This window comes from Myotis brandtii, unplaced genomic scaffold (assembly GCF_000412655.1).
Source record: "Myotis brandtii unplaced genomic scaffold, ASM41265v1 scaffold596, whole genome shotgun sequence".
Taxonomy (NCBI): Eukaryota; Metazoa; Chordata; class Mammalia; order Chiroptera; family Vespertilionidae; genus Myotis; species Myotis brandtii.
Window position 1 is genome coordinate 2,046,451 of NW_005370250.1, and position 17,903 is coordinate 2,064,353.

The window sequence follows — 17,903 nt, forward strand, 5'->3', positions numbered from 1 at the left end:
TCTTTATTCCTCTAAAAGTTTTCTGCTATGATATAAGAATTTTATCACAAATTCAAAATCAGGTGTTTTTTTATGTTTGTTTTTTGGGGTTTTTTTTTTTGCTCCCTTCAGTACTGGAAATTTAGCCTGTTGTTTTTAAAGCTACAGATGACCTGGGGACCTGGGGGTGGAAAACACTGGGATGGAGGAAAGACATTAACTTTGGATACCAACAGACATGAGTTGAGTTCTGGCCCTACCACTTATCTGTTACTTTATGCAAAAGACTCTGTATTTAACCTGTTAGGCTCCCCATTCTTTCCAGATTAAATGGGGGCATTATTACTTACTTCTTATATTGTTGTGATGAAGAAATGCAAGAATATATTCTAATGTGTCTGGCACATTGGTACATGTCCAATAAATTGAATTTCTGATCCCTTGGACAACATGACTTCCATGAATGTGAGTATGGACAACTAACTTTGGTCCATTGTGTTTTAGGGCAGAGAGAGAGAACATATTCTTGCCATGTGCCTAAGCACTCAAATCACTTCAGACCTTGAATAAGGGAATGGATCTGATTCTACTGAAAGCAGTGTGAGGGAATGGTGTGAGGGAAGGTTTTAAAATCAAATAAAGTGCGAATTTCATCGTTCCATTTAACTTGAAGTCTGATTTTAAGTCATTATTTAATTTATGGGGACTTCAGCTTTCTTGTCTATAAAATGTGGCTAAAAATACAGACCTCTTCAACTTAAGGGGAAAATTAAATGAGGTAAAGCTTCTTAACACAGTGCCTGGAAAAAAATGTGAATCCTAATTCCTTATCTGGAGGAGCAACAGCATCCACTCCATCCAAAGGGGGATGATTTCTACATCATCGTTTACCTGTACTGGGCCCAAGCGTGAAAGAGTAGAGTGGAGACGCTATTGATGCCACCTTTCCTCTTGTTTTCAGCAATCACTAAATGGGCATTGGCCGTTCGCATTGACTGGCATTATGAATGTCATTCCACATATTTAAGATTACACAGCTGATAAGTGGCAAACCCAGAAGGTAAGTGCAAGTTTCTCTGAGATCTCCCCTTCCTGCCCCACCTGGTTCTCTGCCCTCTCTCTACCTTGGCTGGATGAGGTCCCTCCTGACTATAAACCTTCATGGCATTTTGTTATCACCCATCACATGGCTCATATACTTTTCTACTGGTTGTTAAAGTTATTTGAGTGATTGTATAATTCCCCTGAATCAATAATACATTTCATGAGAGGAGAGACATTATCACACACCATTATTATCATCAAGAGTCCTTTTAGCTTTCCATAATAAGGAAATTTAATTATATCAAGAAACAACATGTCTAAATGTTCATGGTACCAGAGTGTAGCAGTTTAACAATTTCATAAAGAGCCCAAGCTCTTTCTATTTTCTCTCCATGGTATCTAGTGTATTAAACTTTTATTTTCTCCCTTGTCACCTCACAGGTGCAAGACGGCTGTCACAGATCCAAACATCTGGTTATTATTCAAGGTAAGAAGAGAGGGAAAGGGCAGCACCACTGAGTTATATGCTCATTCCTGTCTCTTACAAGACAAAAAACACCCTCCTAGGAGCTCCCTGATTAACTTCCTTTTATATGCTTTTCCAGTACTGGATCCCTTTGTAGATCTTCAAATGTACAAACACTACCATAGACCCAAATTTCCCTAAATGCAGTGATGTGTAACTAAAGAATTTAAAGACCCATTTAGCGCCTTACTGGTGGTTATATGTGATAGCAAGTATAAGGTCGGAAAGCTAAGGAATACATGGATGCTGCATAGCTGTTGAGGATCCCTTCTAAGGAGTGATGCCCATTTTCATGCAACTTTATAGTAATTTAAACTCATGCCTCAGCAAAGTCACAAAGTGCAAGATGTTGCAGATCTTTAAGTTTGCTTGCAATTAGTTAAGCCCTCAAATGTTAAGTCTCTGAATACCAAGAGTCTACTTTAACCTCTTTTGTGATGAACAAGGTGGATTGTATATGTTTTCCTACTGAATGAATTATTACCCCTTACATTCTTGAGAGAAAGTCTTTGTTGATTGCTGACTTGTAGGCCCAAGCATACGTTTAGTTATAGTTCCCTCAGGTGCCAACAAAGGTAGAATAAACTTTAAAGATGTTTCAGGTGAATAGCATTCTACCCTGTACCTTGATACAAATTGTGAGTCAATTATTTATGAGTAGAACCCAATTTGTTTAAACCTCATTGACCTTTAATACAGTTATGACACGTGTCTTGACTTGATTCTTCCCTCCATTGATTTGGTCTGGAAAAGTAAAACAAGAGGTAACATGGCCCCTCAGGGTGAGTTAAAATTGTAGGTTATGGCCATGTTAAATTGCTTTAGTATACTTTGTGTCCTTTAGAGTCAGAAAATGAAGCAATAAAGTAAGTTGATGTAAGTAAGTCTTGTTTTTAAAAGGACCTTGAAGTGCTCTTAACAATATCATGGATTTGATAAGATCTGCTTCAGACTTCTTAATTTAAAATGAACATAAAGATGGTAAAGCCGAAGGAATGTTGAAATACTAGTGTTGTGCTAACAGCTTTGAAACTGAATTCATGGGAAAGGACTGATAGGAATTCCTTGTTATTGTCTGCCATACTTGGGGAAAATTAAAGCAGCAGCCACCGTTAGGAATTTCCTGGGGGGCATATCCAGGTGTACAAAATATGTAGGAGGGTTTCAAAGGTTTTTGCTCATTACTTATGTGTCATCAAGTTCAGACAGTGTTAAAACTCAGGCAATTTTCACGTTTTAAATGTTAATTTTTGTGACAGGCAAACCTATTTAATCTGAGTGTGCACAACTTTCTCTTTTCTCTTCTCCCTTCTCCTTCTTGTCTGTGATTATTGTGATACTGATGAGCTTAAAAGAAAGCATTAGGGAAGACAGAAAGAAAACATTAATTCACAGAGAAAAGGAGAGAGCATCACTAGCTGGAGAGAAGAATAGACTGGGAGGAAAGGTGGAGAAAAGAACAGGAGCCAACATGGAAGCATGAGCTGAGTTTGGGACAGAACACTGAGACATTTAGAGGTAAGAGAACGAGTCGAGGTCTGGTTAATACAGAGATAAATAAAAAAACAACCACTGATTTCAAAATGTTATTATGTATAATGATTGATGCGCTCTGAGATAGCTAGATATTTAAGTTGTTCTTTCAAAGTAAGAATAAGCTGGTTTGGCTTTATGCTGGTTCCTATTATTATCCTTGTAGTTGTCCTCTCTTGCTTTTTAAAGCCTCTTTTTTGTCCATGCCAATACTAATGGATCTAATGATGGATATCCCATGAAGGAAGTATATGACAAAGAGAAAGAGATTCCTAGCTGGAGCTGGGTGGGATGGGATTATCCGGTGAACTGGAAGACCTGGAGTAGATTTAGAGCTCACTAAAGCTGGACCGGAATTGAAAGCTTTTGAGGTAAAAGGTCAATTTTAGGGAGAAGTTGTCACTCTTAAGACCTCAGATACTGCTCAAACAATATTCCTTTTATCTCAGTTTATGCTTTTATATTTGAATCTAGAGCTCCATTTGTTCTCCTAATAACCAGGAGGCAGCTGTGACCATTATTAAATAAGGTAATATGCAGCAGATATCTGACATGTAGTATGTACTCACTGTTACCTATTACTCTAATACAGATGCTAACTAAATTAAAAATATACACATACATGTATGGAATCAACTTATATCTGTTAACTTCTTTCTATTTTCAATAAATACCTTCTTCTAAATTTATGTCCCTTTTTAGAATCTATGATAAATTTCTTATTTTCAAGAATAAACACACACCATTATGATTGTTCCCTTATCATTGTGCTCAAAATTATTATTGCACTACATTAATTTACACTCATTGCAATTCAATCCAATTAAATTTCTGAAAAACATGGAACTTGAAATCAGAAGATATAGGTCATAAGCTTTATTTTAGCCAAACAACTTAGGCAAGGTTCTTAACCTCAATGAATCTAAATTTTCCATTTTTATAAATAGAAATAATAGCAACAAATGTATATACATCATCAGCATTTCAGAGTTATCATTAAAACAATTCCGATAATATATGTAAAACTCCAAAGAGCTGCAGCAATTTAAAAGTTACTGTTTATAAACCACTCTTAGTGGCTTTATGTTTATTACTGATTAGAGGGTGAACTTTGAGAGCAGACCCCCTTGCATCTAGTGCAGAACATGAGCACTCCAGAAATGTTTTCTGTGTTTGAACAGAGGAGATGGGCAGCAGTCAGAGAAGGTAGACACTGACCAGAGCTGAAGTGGACCCCACAGAACGGCTCTGTAGGAGTAGGGAGCTGGAAAGACTGGCTCACAAGTGGGACTGATTCTTTCCCGTGTTATTTTTTATGACCACAATGGAGTTTGACGTCCTCTACCAAAGATATTATGTGATTTCTTAGTTCAAACTTGCCAACTCATCCCTGGTTCCAAAACAGTAGTTGCCACTTCATGGCTTTTCACAACTTTTAATTCAGGCATCGTTACACAGAGTCTCACTTACAGCCTTCTGTGCCATGTGCTAACTGGTGCCCTGGTGGCCTGAAGGAGTTTGAGTCTTCCTAGATGAAGGACATCTCCCCCGAGAGTGGCTTTGAATCTTGTTGAATACTTAACCCAACCTTTATTTTCTCCCACAGCATTTTCCCTTGGAGACGAAAGATTCCTCTGCCTTGAGGCCTCTTAGCTTTTTCACAAGGCAGAAACTCTCAAGTCATAAACAAATAAAAATGAACGTCATTTGCCATATTCTTGCTATTTTAATTTTTAAAAGAAAGTATCGCTAAATTACAGTGAATGCCAACAGGAAATTCACAATTTTCCTTGCAGCATTTTTTTATAAGTGAGCAGTTTTCCAACAGATCCAGCTGTCAACAGTGCCCTCCTACTGTTGGACTCACATTCAGAATTCATTTCCATGTGCACCACAATACAAAAATGTTGAAAGCATTAAAGGAGCATGTAGGACACTCTCTAGGTGTTTCTTCCTCAGGCTCAGGCTCCCAAAGCTTTTCTGTTTTGCCTAGCGCTCTCTACAAAACAATGACCCTTTGTGCAATTTTAGAAAACGTACAATGGGATAAAGTTAATGGATGATTTCGTTCCATCCCAGCAGGGAAACCCTGTCTTGGATCCTGAGGAATCTGGTTTCTTTTGTTGTGCAGGGAGTTAAAATTGCAAGCAGAGTCTTAAGAAGTGGTTAGAGTCTCTGGACTCCAAAGATGTGAAATTCCCAATTCCCATAACAGAATTGAGATGCTTATGAATTTGAGGGATTTATGAATAGTTCTTATCGTGGCTTAAAACATAGGCCATCTGGAAGTTGTGAGAAAGGTAATGCCATGCTCTGATAATACCACTGCATCCTGATTACAAATGCCCTAAGAGTCCTTGCTTCTTTCTACTAGTATTTGCCTCTTTTGGAAAGCCATCCACACTGGCTGCAGAGCCAAAAGAATACAGCTACTCCCAAGGGCACATCCTTCATCCTCCTGCTGGGGAATTATCTTACCTGCTTCCTCTACCTGAAGACTTCCTCGGCTCCTGACCCAGTTTCATTCCTTTGATATTGTGGTTCCTTGCTTCCTGTTACTCTGTATTATTTTATTTGCACACTTGTTGTTTCTTACAGAATGGCCTGCTCCCTCCTTCTCCTTTTAGTCCTCAGCCACAGATGATGCTCTGTGGTTGCTTCTCAACATCATTGATCTATTAAATTCCTTTGTGTTTAATCATGACTCTTTATTGAGCACTTCCTGTGGCCAGGCACTGTGCTGGGTACTTTTCATGTTGTTCTTATTTAATGTCCAGATACAAAATTCCAGGCCCCTTGAAACATAGTAACTCCTCCTCCCCAAGGTGTCAGAGCAAGTGAGAGGCAGAGCCAGGAGTCAAAGCCCAATATTTCTGGAGCTAGAATTCATGTTTCATCACAGTGCTACATGGCCTATGGACACTTTCAAAATTGTGTTCTCTACTGTTTACTAATTGTATTTATGCATACACATACACACACATTCCCTCATGCATGTCCCTGTCCTGTATATCTAACAGCATTTATCATTTTTTGTTATAGATAGTAATTAATATTTTTAAATTCTCCTCTAAACTGCTACTTTCAGAGAGCAGAGATTGAATCTTATTTATCTTTATGTTCTTTCCCATATACTCAGAGCCTGGCACCAAGTAATTACTCAATAAATGGTAATGACAATATTGGTTTGGTGGAGAAATTATTAGGAAATAAATTTTACTTTACAGGAGTTTATTCAAGTTTCCATCACTATTGTGGTATTATGGCTCGCAATTTTGGCACTCCTAAGGGGAATATTTATAGACTACTAGGGCAATTTACAATTATTCTCTCTTTATGAACAATAATAGCTAATCAATTGCTTATTAAAATAAATGGTTGTATGACTAGGATGGTTTAAAATAGTTCTATATTGCAAAGACCAGTACAATCGAAACAAATAAATATCATTTTTAGCAGCACTTTTAGCAAATAATATGAAGTGAGTTTTTACTTCAGAGGGCAGTGCTGTCAATGAAAGTCAAGTGGCAGACCAATGTTCCTAACACCCATTTCCTCTGCCTTTTTGACTTGGCTTTGACTAGGTATTTGACATACATGTTGATGAATTGTCTGAAGTGGATAATATAGTATTTTCTTTAGAAGATACTACTATTAAGGCAAGGTGGCATGTTAATTTAGTACAAAGGACAATTGTATTTCTAATCCTAACCTCTTCTATGACTGTGCTTTTGGTCACAAGGACATGACAGGACAATGATGATGGCCAGTATAAACCATCACTCCTGGGAAAAGCATGACAATGAACGAGTGTCACTGGCATAATTTTCATTTTTACAAAAGTCACAGACTTCTTAAATGTGCACCATGAGGTGCTCATTTTTTCTGAATTAGTGTTCTTTCTGAATTTTTAGGTTGGTCTTTGTTCTAATTTCCATCTCCAGGTTTTCTCTCTTTTTTTTTTCATGCTAAATTTAAATGTAAAAAAGAGCCCCAAATCCAAAATAATAGATGGAGGATGGGAAAACACAGGATGATTACTGAGAGACTGCATCATATATTATATAAAGACAGAGTCTCAGCGATTTATTTGACTGTGTCCGGGTGCTTGCTCAGGGAGCTAGAGAGCCAGTCTTTCATTCTATCAACAGCTCTTCCTGTCAATTAATTAGAATATATATTCCTATTAATTCAAGGCTGTGCGATGCCTTCTTTATGTGCACTACAAAAATTTCCACGAAACTGCATCGGTCCTCAGTTGTAACACGCAGCCCGCCCAGAATTTGACTGTTTCTTTCCCAATCTACATATTGTATGCTTGCCAAACTGTGCGGATGCTTTTTGGATTGGAAAGATATTACTGCTTTTAATAATATTTTAAAATGTTGAGAGTGTGGATTTAAACTTGATCTCTTTACAAACATGGGTAAGTAAAACCCTTTGAACAGATCAGGAAAGGAAGCCACCTGCGATTTGCCTATACTACGCAAACCAAATGGCTGTATTTCTCTCACAGTGCATCCTTCACAATGGATATAGCTATCACACAGAAAAGAAGGCTCCGTGTCCACTTCTGAAATAATCTAGATGGTTTGAAAATAGAAGTGCTAAACCTATTATCTTCATCCTCAAATCTGATTTCTGAACCTCGGCTAATGCCATTTCAACACTCTGTTGCTTCAGTTAGAACTCTTAAAGTCATCCTTGACTTATGTCCCTTATTTTCCATGTCCAATTGATCATCAGACCTGTCCGTTCTCCCTGAGAAGTGTCCTCTGGCTAAAGTCCTTTTTTATCATCCTCATGGCCACTGGCTTAGACCCTCATCATTTTTGTTTGGAGTATTAATACAGCCTTCTATCTGATTCCTCTGGCATCTATCTTCCTCCCTTCAAGTCCATTCTTCATATAGACACCAGAATGATCTGCCCGAAAACAATTCTCTTCAAGTTACCTCTCCTCTTAAAGATCTCAGCGGGAGTCCAGTTGTCCACAGGGCGAACTCTAATCTCCTGAGCTGGGCCTATAAGGCTTTGGCAGTTGGGCAGGGACTGGCTTCTCCAGTTACAGTTCTTGCTGTTTCCTGTGTGGACTCTCCTCTCTGGCTCTATTCCTAAACTCTCATATCAAGCTCATATTAATTAATTATATTAATTGATGCCTTGCCCATGTTGTTGCCCTGCTATTTAGGATGCTTCTTTTTCCTTCACCACTTGAAACTCTTATCTTTTAAAAACACGCTCTTCCTCTTGAATATCACATATTCTCTCTCTCTCTCTCTCTCTCTCTCTCTCTCTCTCTCTCTCTCATTTTAATCCTCACCCAGGGATATTTTTCCATAGATTTTTTTTTTTTCAGAGAGAATGGAAGGGAGAGGGAGAGACAGAGAGAAAAATATCGATGTGAGAGAGACACATCAATTGGTTGCCTCCCACATGTGTCCCCACCAGGGCCTAGACTGAACCTGCCACCTAGGTATGTGCCCTTGACCAGAATAAAACCCGAGACCCTCAGTCTATGGGCTTCTAACCACTGAACCAAACTGGCTAGGGCTAAATATCACCTCCTCTTGAAGTCTTTCCTGACACCGGCAAAGTGATTCTTACCCTGCTCTAGGCTTCCTCATCATGCCAATGATACTTCTATTATAACATTTATTGCTTTGTATTTTACCTATGTGTTAGGTCTGATTATAAACTCTTTGAGGGGAGGACTCTCATACCTGATCCATATTTGAATTATCCAAATACAATGACATTTAATGAATGCTGCAGGAATGAATTGATTCCTGCCCCCCGTACTATAGTGCTTTGTAACCAAACCAAATGATATTTTTATTGTAAGTGCTTCTACAATAACATGATATATGCTTTCCAAAAAATTCAATCTTCTGTAAAAACAAAACAAAGATAGACAAACAATAAAAAGGCTCATTGGGCAGACCACTCAAAACCTCATGCACTTTGTAATCACAGCACTCATAACAATCATATGTGGTATCTGAGCTAAGCTGGATCTCCCTGGCTGTCCTCCTCAGTGTGGCTGGACCTGACCATGATAGGTCTCAATAAGAAACAGTAATAATAAAGAGGAGATGCTAAGAACACTTGGATTAACTGGAGGGAGTTACTGAGATAATGCAGACGGAAATGGAGTCTGAGCCTATGGGGCTGTGCAACCTGCCACCAGTCTCCTGTGGTGGGGGAAGCGCCTGTTTGGGGAGGCAACCTAGAGTGCAAACGTTCATTTACAATTTTCTGAAAGTAGGTACTGCAGCCTTAAAAGGGTTGCTGCAACAAATGCAACAGCCATGCTAGAAAGTTATAATTGCCCCCTTGCTATATTATAGGTGTCTCTAATAACTTGCATATTAAAACAATTTGGCTTCCACATTGTGCTGACGTTTCCTGCTTATTAATTATGTTCCCCTATTTATCAATTACTTATAAGCTAAATCACATTGTAGACATGAGCAGTCTAGCAAAGCAGACAGAATTCCTTTATTTACATTGTTTAACTAATGCCTATATTCCACCTTTCCAATGAAATGCTGGAGCTAATTCTTTGAAGAGAGGATGTATGTAATACTGAAAGAATTTCACTTTTTTTCAGCTTTTGATATATATATTTCTGAGTAGCAGAGGCAATTTTTGCTATTCTCTGCCCTGCCCATCTCTGGTTATGCTGTAGAACCTACACCTCTCCATCTCTCTTCCCAAGTGGCTTCTGGGTAGTTTTGGCCAGCGGTAGGCACAGGTGGAAGGCTGGCCAGTAGAAGAGGAGAAGCCAGGTATTTTTCTGCCCAGTTCCTTGCCCTGGCTGCCACTCTGGCAGTGGCTACCTTCCTTCTGTGGCTCTAGCTCTTGTGGGATTGCCCTTCTTCCAGGGTCCCAGTTCTCACCGGGTGATCCTCTGCTGGGATTCCAGCTCCCACAGCCAGCCCTGGCTTTTGAGCTGTAGGAACAACACCTCCTCCCCTGTCCCGCAGAGGTGGGAGACACTCCCTGGATTGCTAGTTTCTGGCTTGCTTCATTGTTCCTTCTGGCTTCAGCTCTTCCATGACCACATTACCATTTTCTTATATTCAGTTTCCTTGGCATAAAAGCTCTAAAGTGTATTTCCCTGATTGGCCTCTGATATGATGCCTAAAACAATATAGAGTGAAATCAGATCTACTACAGGCTCCCATTGCCTAACTTGTAGAATAGAATAAAAATCACCTTGTCTGTATCCATCTGTGAGAAAACAATGGCCATCTATAACCCTAATATGTCATTGGGACTGTTAAATGAGGTCCTGCTGATAATTCCTCAGATACCGACAAGGCCCCCAAACTGTATCCTGCACCCTGACTGGTACTTGGACTTTGACATTCTTATCATGTGCAGGAGAGGCTGGGGCGCCCTGCCGCTGATGGTACTCAAGACACAGCTCCAGTGACTGTGTCCAAGATTATGACATTTAATGACTCCTTTCCCCAGTTTTCCTTTCAGTAGACAACTAATTGGGGGAAGGAATTCAAATATCTTGAAATTCCAAAATTTCCGTTGCCTTTATTCCTGGTCAATTTTTAAGAAATAATAACAAAAACTTTAATTAAACCTGAAAATAAGCAAGTTCCAAATCCTTTGAGGACAGCTACAATAAAAAGTCCCACCCCAATTAAAACAGGAATTGGCTCCGTCGGTACACACTACAATACCTAGGAGGATGGAATGTTCGTCATACCCCCACCTAACATCTGCTATTGCAACGAATCCAACTTTTATTGATGAAAAGGGCACTGAAGCCGCAATCCTACAGGCTGACAAAGGAAAGAATAATAAGGCAGCTTTTTTAGTCAGGATTAAGTTGTGTTGGTTGATGAGTTTGGAAAAACAATATTATACTAGGCTTCTGAATAAATACTGCAGAGACCTCTTTTAAATCCTCTAGTAATTTTTTGTACTCCCTCACAAGTAGTAAAACCATTGCTGTGAGGCAGACAGGAGAGGAACCCACAAATAAGACATCTGTTATTGTTATATCAATGATGATATATGCCTGACTCTGAAATAACAACGTTTAATAAGAAATGGAACCTTATCCAAAATGAGATCTCACTCACTTCCACGACTTCATTTGCTACATTAATAAGAGTAAACTGAAGTTTATAATTGAGTGATCTTATCTATTAGCATTAGTAATATATCACAGGTTTAGGGCTTTATATTTTAGATGAATGGAATTTAAAATGTTGGAAAGTTCTGTGATAACATATAGTGTGCATGGACAGATGAGCTTGGTGACACATTGAATAAACAGGAATATATTAGGCTATTTGCCTTCTGTTCTATATTTTTAGAGGAAATTTGCACCTCCCCCAAAGTTTTGGTTTATTTATTACAAGTTTAAGATATTTTTACAATATATTAAAACAATCATGAAAGAACGTTGAGGGTTATAATGCTTGCATAAGATATTTAATATGATGGACCTTAATATTTAAACTGAACTCTAGAGAAATAATTTATTACTTGAATCTAATACACTTTTTCAACATACAGGTAAAAAACAAATTAATAAGAAATGGAACTGTAAAGTCTATGTCACCTTATGTTAGAAGAATTTTGGAGAACCCCAAAGTACAACTTTTGTGATCGAATAAGCAGTTATTTGCCAGCACCAGATTTATGTGTTAATCAAAAGAATCTTAAACAGGCTCCTTTAAATGCCTCCCAATGATATCCAGAATCTCTTGGTTTTTGCTTATCTTTCTATTGATTTCCTTTGACTCCTATACAAACAAACATCAGCTGAGCTCTTGACTTTGGAAGGGGGCACACTTTCCCCAGTCCCCTGCGCCCCCGTCCCTGTCCCCCCTCCCCCCATGCTCGGCAATGCAATATGCACAGAACAGGCCTTGTTCTGTTCTCCTGTGGATTTTCAGCTCAAACTCTGTTTCATCCTCTTCGCCTTTGCTGAAACTGGTGACTACTGAAGCCAAAGTTAGAATGTGTGAATTTGCTTAGAAAGTGGGTGTTAGAGCCAAGTAGGAAATGGCGAGGCCTCTCAACATTTGCCTCCACTGACAGCAACAGACTTTTGGAATCTCCCTCTTTGTTGGGCTCCCATCACTCTTCTCTCTCAACTCTTCTACTTTTCTGGCTGATCTCTGACCTTTCCTTCTCAGTTTACTATATTGATTCTCATTCCTCTTCCCTGCCTTTGAACGGAGGGGCTTCCAGGGCTCTGTCCTGATCATCTTCTCTATTCATCTACGATACTTTTCTTTAAAATAGGTTTTTATTTATTTCAGAGAGAGAGAGGGAGAGAGAGATAGAAATATCCATGATGAGAGCGAATCATCGATCGGCTGTGTCCTGCACACCCCCTACGGCAGCGGTTCTCAACCTGTGGGTTGCGACCCCTTTGGCGGTGGAATGACCCTTTCACAGGGGTCGCCTAAGACCATCCTGCATATCAGATATTTACATTATGATTCATAACAGTAGCAACATTACAGTTATGAAGTAGCAACAAAAATAATTTTATGGTTGGGTCACAACATGAGGAACTGTATTTAAAGGGCCAGAAGGTTGAGAACCACTGGCCTACGGGGAACAAGCCCGAAACTCAGGCATGTGCCCTAGACCAGGAATCAAACTGTGACTTCCTGGGTCATGGGTGGATGCTCAACCACTGAGCCACACTGACCCAGCTACTATACTTTGAGCTGTATTGAGGTAAATGTCCACATAAGAATTGTGTATGTATGTGTGTGGGGGAGGGGTTGGGGGTGTATGTAGATGTATCTTATCTAAGAAAAGAGAAACATGCAAATTGACCATCCCTCCGCTACACCCACAAGCCACGCCCACAAGCATCAGAGTGACTATATGCAAATTAACCCAACCAAGATGGCGGCTGGAAGCCATGGAGCTGGAGCAAGCAGGAAGTTTGGTTGCCCCGGTGATGGAGGAAGCCAAGCTTCCCACCTGCTCTGGCTGGCTGTGGCCTCCGCAAAAGGCAACAAGGTTTCAATTATAGAAGATAAATAAATCCCAGATACCTGCTTCTGGCCAGCCTCCACTGGGAGCTTGGGTGACTAGGGGCCATGGCCAGCCAGCAAACAGCCATCAGCCCCTCACCCAGGCTGGTCAGGCACCCCCGGGGGGGACCCCCACCCTGATCCGGGACACCCTCCAGGGCAAACCAGCCAGCTCCCACCCATGCACCAGGCCTCTATCCTATATAATAAAAGGGTAATATGCAAATTGACCCTAACAGCAGAACGACTGGGAATGACTGGTCACTATGACACACACTGACCACCAGGGGGCAGACGCTCAATGCAGGAGCTGCCCCCTGGTGGTCAGTGCGCTCCCACAGGGGGAGCTCTGCTCAGCCACAAGCCAGGCTGATGGCTGTCAGTACAGCGGTGGTGGTGGGAGCCTCTCCCGCCTCCTCAGCAGCACTAAGGATGTCCAACTGCAGCTTAGGCCTGCTCCCCACTGGTAAGTGGACATCCCCCGAGGGCCCCTGGGCTGCCAGAGGGATGTCTAACTGCCAGCTTAGGCCTAATCCCCCAGGGAGCAGTCCTAAGCCAGCAGGTGGACGTCCCCCGAGGGGTCCCAGACTGTGAGAGGGCACAGGCCAGGCTGAGGTACCCCCCTCCGTGAGTGCACAAATTTTTGTGCACTGGGCCTCTAGTCCTATATAATAAAAGCCTAATTTGCAAATCAACCAAACAGCAGAATGACTGGTGGAACCACGGGTTACTATGATGCACACTGACCACCAGGGGGCAGACACTTAATGCAGGAGCAGCCCCCAGCCTGCTGGCCCTAGGATAGCCAAGGTGGGTGCCAGCAGAGGCTCCCCCTATCACCCAGTTGGTTGTCCCACAGATTGGCCCTGATTGCCGGCCAGGCCTAGGGACCCTACCCATGCACAAATTTTGTGCATTGGGCCTCTAGTCTCTCTATATAAAAGGCTAATGTGCTAAGTGTCCAACAGTCCGACCTGTTGCTATGACGTGCACTGACCACCAGGGGGCAGTTGCTTAATACAGGGGCTGCTGAGCTGCAGTGACTTGGCAGCGGTGATTCTTGAGTGACGCACCCCAAAACCAGAGAAGAGGGAGCTCGATTCTTTGTGGTGCCACACGATTCCACCTTTGGCCATGGGTTATGTTGTTGCTGGGACACTGCTGGCCCCGAATCTGGTTTATTGCACTCTTGCATTTGCGTTCCACACCCTGTGCGACAGCAACTTTGCAGAGTGCCCTCTCGCACTCCAGGACCCCTTGGGGGTTGTCGGAGAGCTGGTTTCAGCCCAATCCCCATAGGCCAGACCCAGGGACCCCACCTGCTGGAGGGACCCCACTCACTTTGCAAATGCCCTTCGAGCCACGGCGCTACCCCAGGTGCAGCCAGCCGGGAGGGACCACAGGAGGTTGGCTCCAGGGCATGTCCAGCCCATCTCACCAAGTCCTGCCCCACCGACCACCTTCTAATTAATTTCCTTTCAATGTGAACGAATCCGTGCACCAGTAGCTCGCCAGTAGCTCGCTGCCACCCTGCTGTAGCTCTCTGCCCGCTGCCCCATCCTCCTGTAGCTCCCTCCACCCCCTGCCCCCCTCATAGCTTACTGCCCTGCCCCCTCCTGTAGTTCTCCGCTGCCCACTTGTAGCTCGCTGCCCCACCCTCCTGCAGATCTGTGATCTGGTCGTTACATGGTCAGTCATTACGCTTCACGGTGTAATGACCATTTGCATATTACATCTTATTATATAAGATATATATATATATATTTCTATTGTGAAGATTCCATATATACATATGTGTGTGTGTGTGTGTGTGTGTGTGTGTGTATTAGAACACTTAAGATCTATCCTCTTAGCAAATTTCAAATACCTAATACAATATTGTTTATATATACTGTATATATTTTTTGTTAAAAAGATGTTTTTAGAGAAAAAGGGAGAAGGAGAGAGAGAAACATGGATCAGTTGTTTGCTGCATGCCCCCTATTGGGGGTTGAGCCTGAAACCCAGGCATGTCCTGTGTGACCAGGCATCGAGCCAGTGATCTCGGTGTATGGGAAAATGCTCAACTAACTGAGCCACACCAGCCAGGGCTACAATATTTTAAGCTATAGTCAGCATGCTGTATATTGGATTTCCAGAATTTATGCATCTTGCATAATTGAAACTGAGTACTCTTTGACCAACATTTTCTCATTTCTCCCCCACTCCATCTACTATACTTGATAACCCAAAGTGAATGACTGAATAGTGCAAAAGGCGTGGTGTGGCAGGTGTTGTGAGCTCTACTTAAGACACTCATCATATTTGTAAAGCAGACTGTATTATAGTGTTATAGCTTGGAGAAGAAATAATATTCTCTTTCTATGAACTCATGGAGGGAATCCATTTTGGACTTTTATTTAACCTGCTTTTCAAACTGAGAGTTGGAGTAGTATGTTTCTTTTTTATGTGTGTATGTGTTTCTTAATTAATATTAAACAATAATTAGCTTAACTTTTCTTCAAGGTCTTTAACCATTACTGAGAAGATTCCGGGTATATATGATATAAAGGTATCTAATCGCTCCTCAATAGAATCATTATCAGTCTTTACCCTGTCCAGTCCTGTTAGACCTATAGATATATGTAAGTGCAGAGGCCTTTTATTTCTAAGATCAGTCCTCCACAATCCCTGGGCTCAAATCTTGAGACTGGAAAAACATTAGGAGATTTACCTCACCAGGGAGTGGGATCTAGAATTAGTCCTACTTCTCTAAGATCTCTAAGACCTGCTGTTCTAAGATTAGTTCTGGTCCTCATACAGCCCCTAAAAGGAAGGCTTCCCTTCATCTTTCTGTGCACATCTAGTGACTACGAATAGACATCTTCCTGGGCTTTTAGACAAGCGTGTCAGGACCCCGCTGCCACTGGCTTCCTGCCCTAGATCCCAGACTACTGGCAGACATACCTTGCATACCTCTTGCCAGTCACCATTCCCAGGAGCTAGACCTTGTCTTTGGTATCTGTAGCTCCTGACAGGTCCTGATCCTCAAATGGACAAAACCCAAAAATGCAGCACTGTCTTACACTAAACCTGAGATGTCACTAAAGTCTGGACACTTCAGTGATGGTCTTCACTGACCAGATGAACCCTATGAATACGATGCTAATTTGCCCTGCTGGGCAGTTCCTTCAGTGGCCAGCTCCACTCTAAGGTCAGTGTTCCAGCTTCAATATCAATCTGCTTCTCTCTTTTTGCCCACCATCCACTGAAGTCTTAGTATGTTCCATAGTCCAGGCCACACAAATTTGATAATTTTCACTGATATCTTCAGGCTAGATCAGTCTTAATGAGACAAAATCATGAACTATTAAAGGAGGGTCTGATGGCTTATATTAATGTCCCCTCAAAAATAGTGCTTATTGAATATCTACAAGATATTGCCTCATTCAGTGTGAGGAGACAGAACTAGAAGACCTTGTTTTTGTCCTGAAAATGTTTACATTCTAATTGGACACTCATAATTGGACACACATACACACACCCTACATAGGCAATATAAACGTTAAGTGAATTAACCCAACCAAAAGTGCCAGAAGAACTCAGATAAAATAGAGATAAGTCTGTTGCCCTCAGTTTACACACAGTGAAAGGGTGCTGAGGCAGGGTTAAAACTCATGGGATCTAACAAAAGTTTGTACTTATCTCATTCTACTGGGCTCCCTCATGAGAATTTAAAGCTATAGTTAACGGCCGAGTGCCATAGACTTCCTTAATACTTAGGTTTGCAAGTTAAGTTGGAATTTCAGGTAAACAAGTAATTTTTTAAATATAATTACATACCAATTACAAATTGTATTTGTTATTTACCTGAAATTCGAGTTTAACTGTACACCCCCCCTCCTTAAATTCAACTCTATTAGTACTGCATAAATCACACCATATAGACAACTGCTAAAGTGTAAAGAATGTAATCCTTGAGGCTAAAGGAAGTAAACTTTTATTATCAAGCCACGACTTGTCCAAACTGGAAAGGAGCTTAAAGGTCACCCCATCCTCATTTTATCAATGAGTAGACTAAAGATCTTGCACTAACTCATGGTGCTTATAAAGAGGTAAGACTTGAAGTCAGAGTTCCATTGGCCTTTTCTAATGCCAAATCCACCGCACTTAGAGCTAGTGGAAAGTTTAGAATCAACCTGAGGTTTGCGGGTGAAAGAAACACAGCTGTCTCGTGCCTTGTAGGGGCTGTATAAATATGAACTATTGGCCAAAATGAGGATTTTATGCTAATCTGGTTTCTGTTACAATGCTTTATATAGAATAAGCATACAATTATGCTTGTTGAGAATAATACATGTCACACACATACACACTAGTATAATCATAAATACATGCACACATATTTCTTCTTAGGATTTGAGAGAATGTGTTGAAATCTCCCGCATGGATTATTGGATGTGCTTGGTAAATATGACATTAACTCAAGTCAAATAATTTTTTATATTCTTGGAGTTTACAGTAGCTAATAGAGAAACTAGGGCAGTATAACATCCAAATTAGGGGAAAGAAAAAACTTAGAAGCTATACTAGTCAAACTAGTTGCCACTAGCAACACATGGTTATTTAGCATGTGAAAGGTCTTTAGTAGTGAGATGTGCTGTAATTAAAATTAGCACACTAGATTTCAGACTTAGATAAAAGAGTGAAATATATCACAATAATTTAAACATTATTTGCATTTTAAATATTTTTGCTATATTGGGTTAAATAAAATATACCATTAAAATTTACCTGTTTGTTTTTAACTTT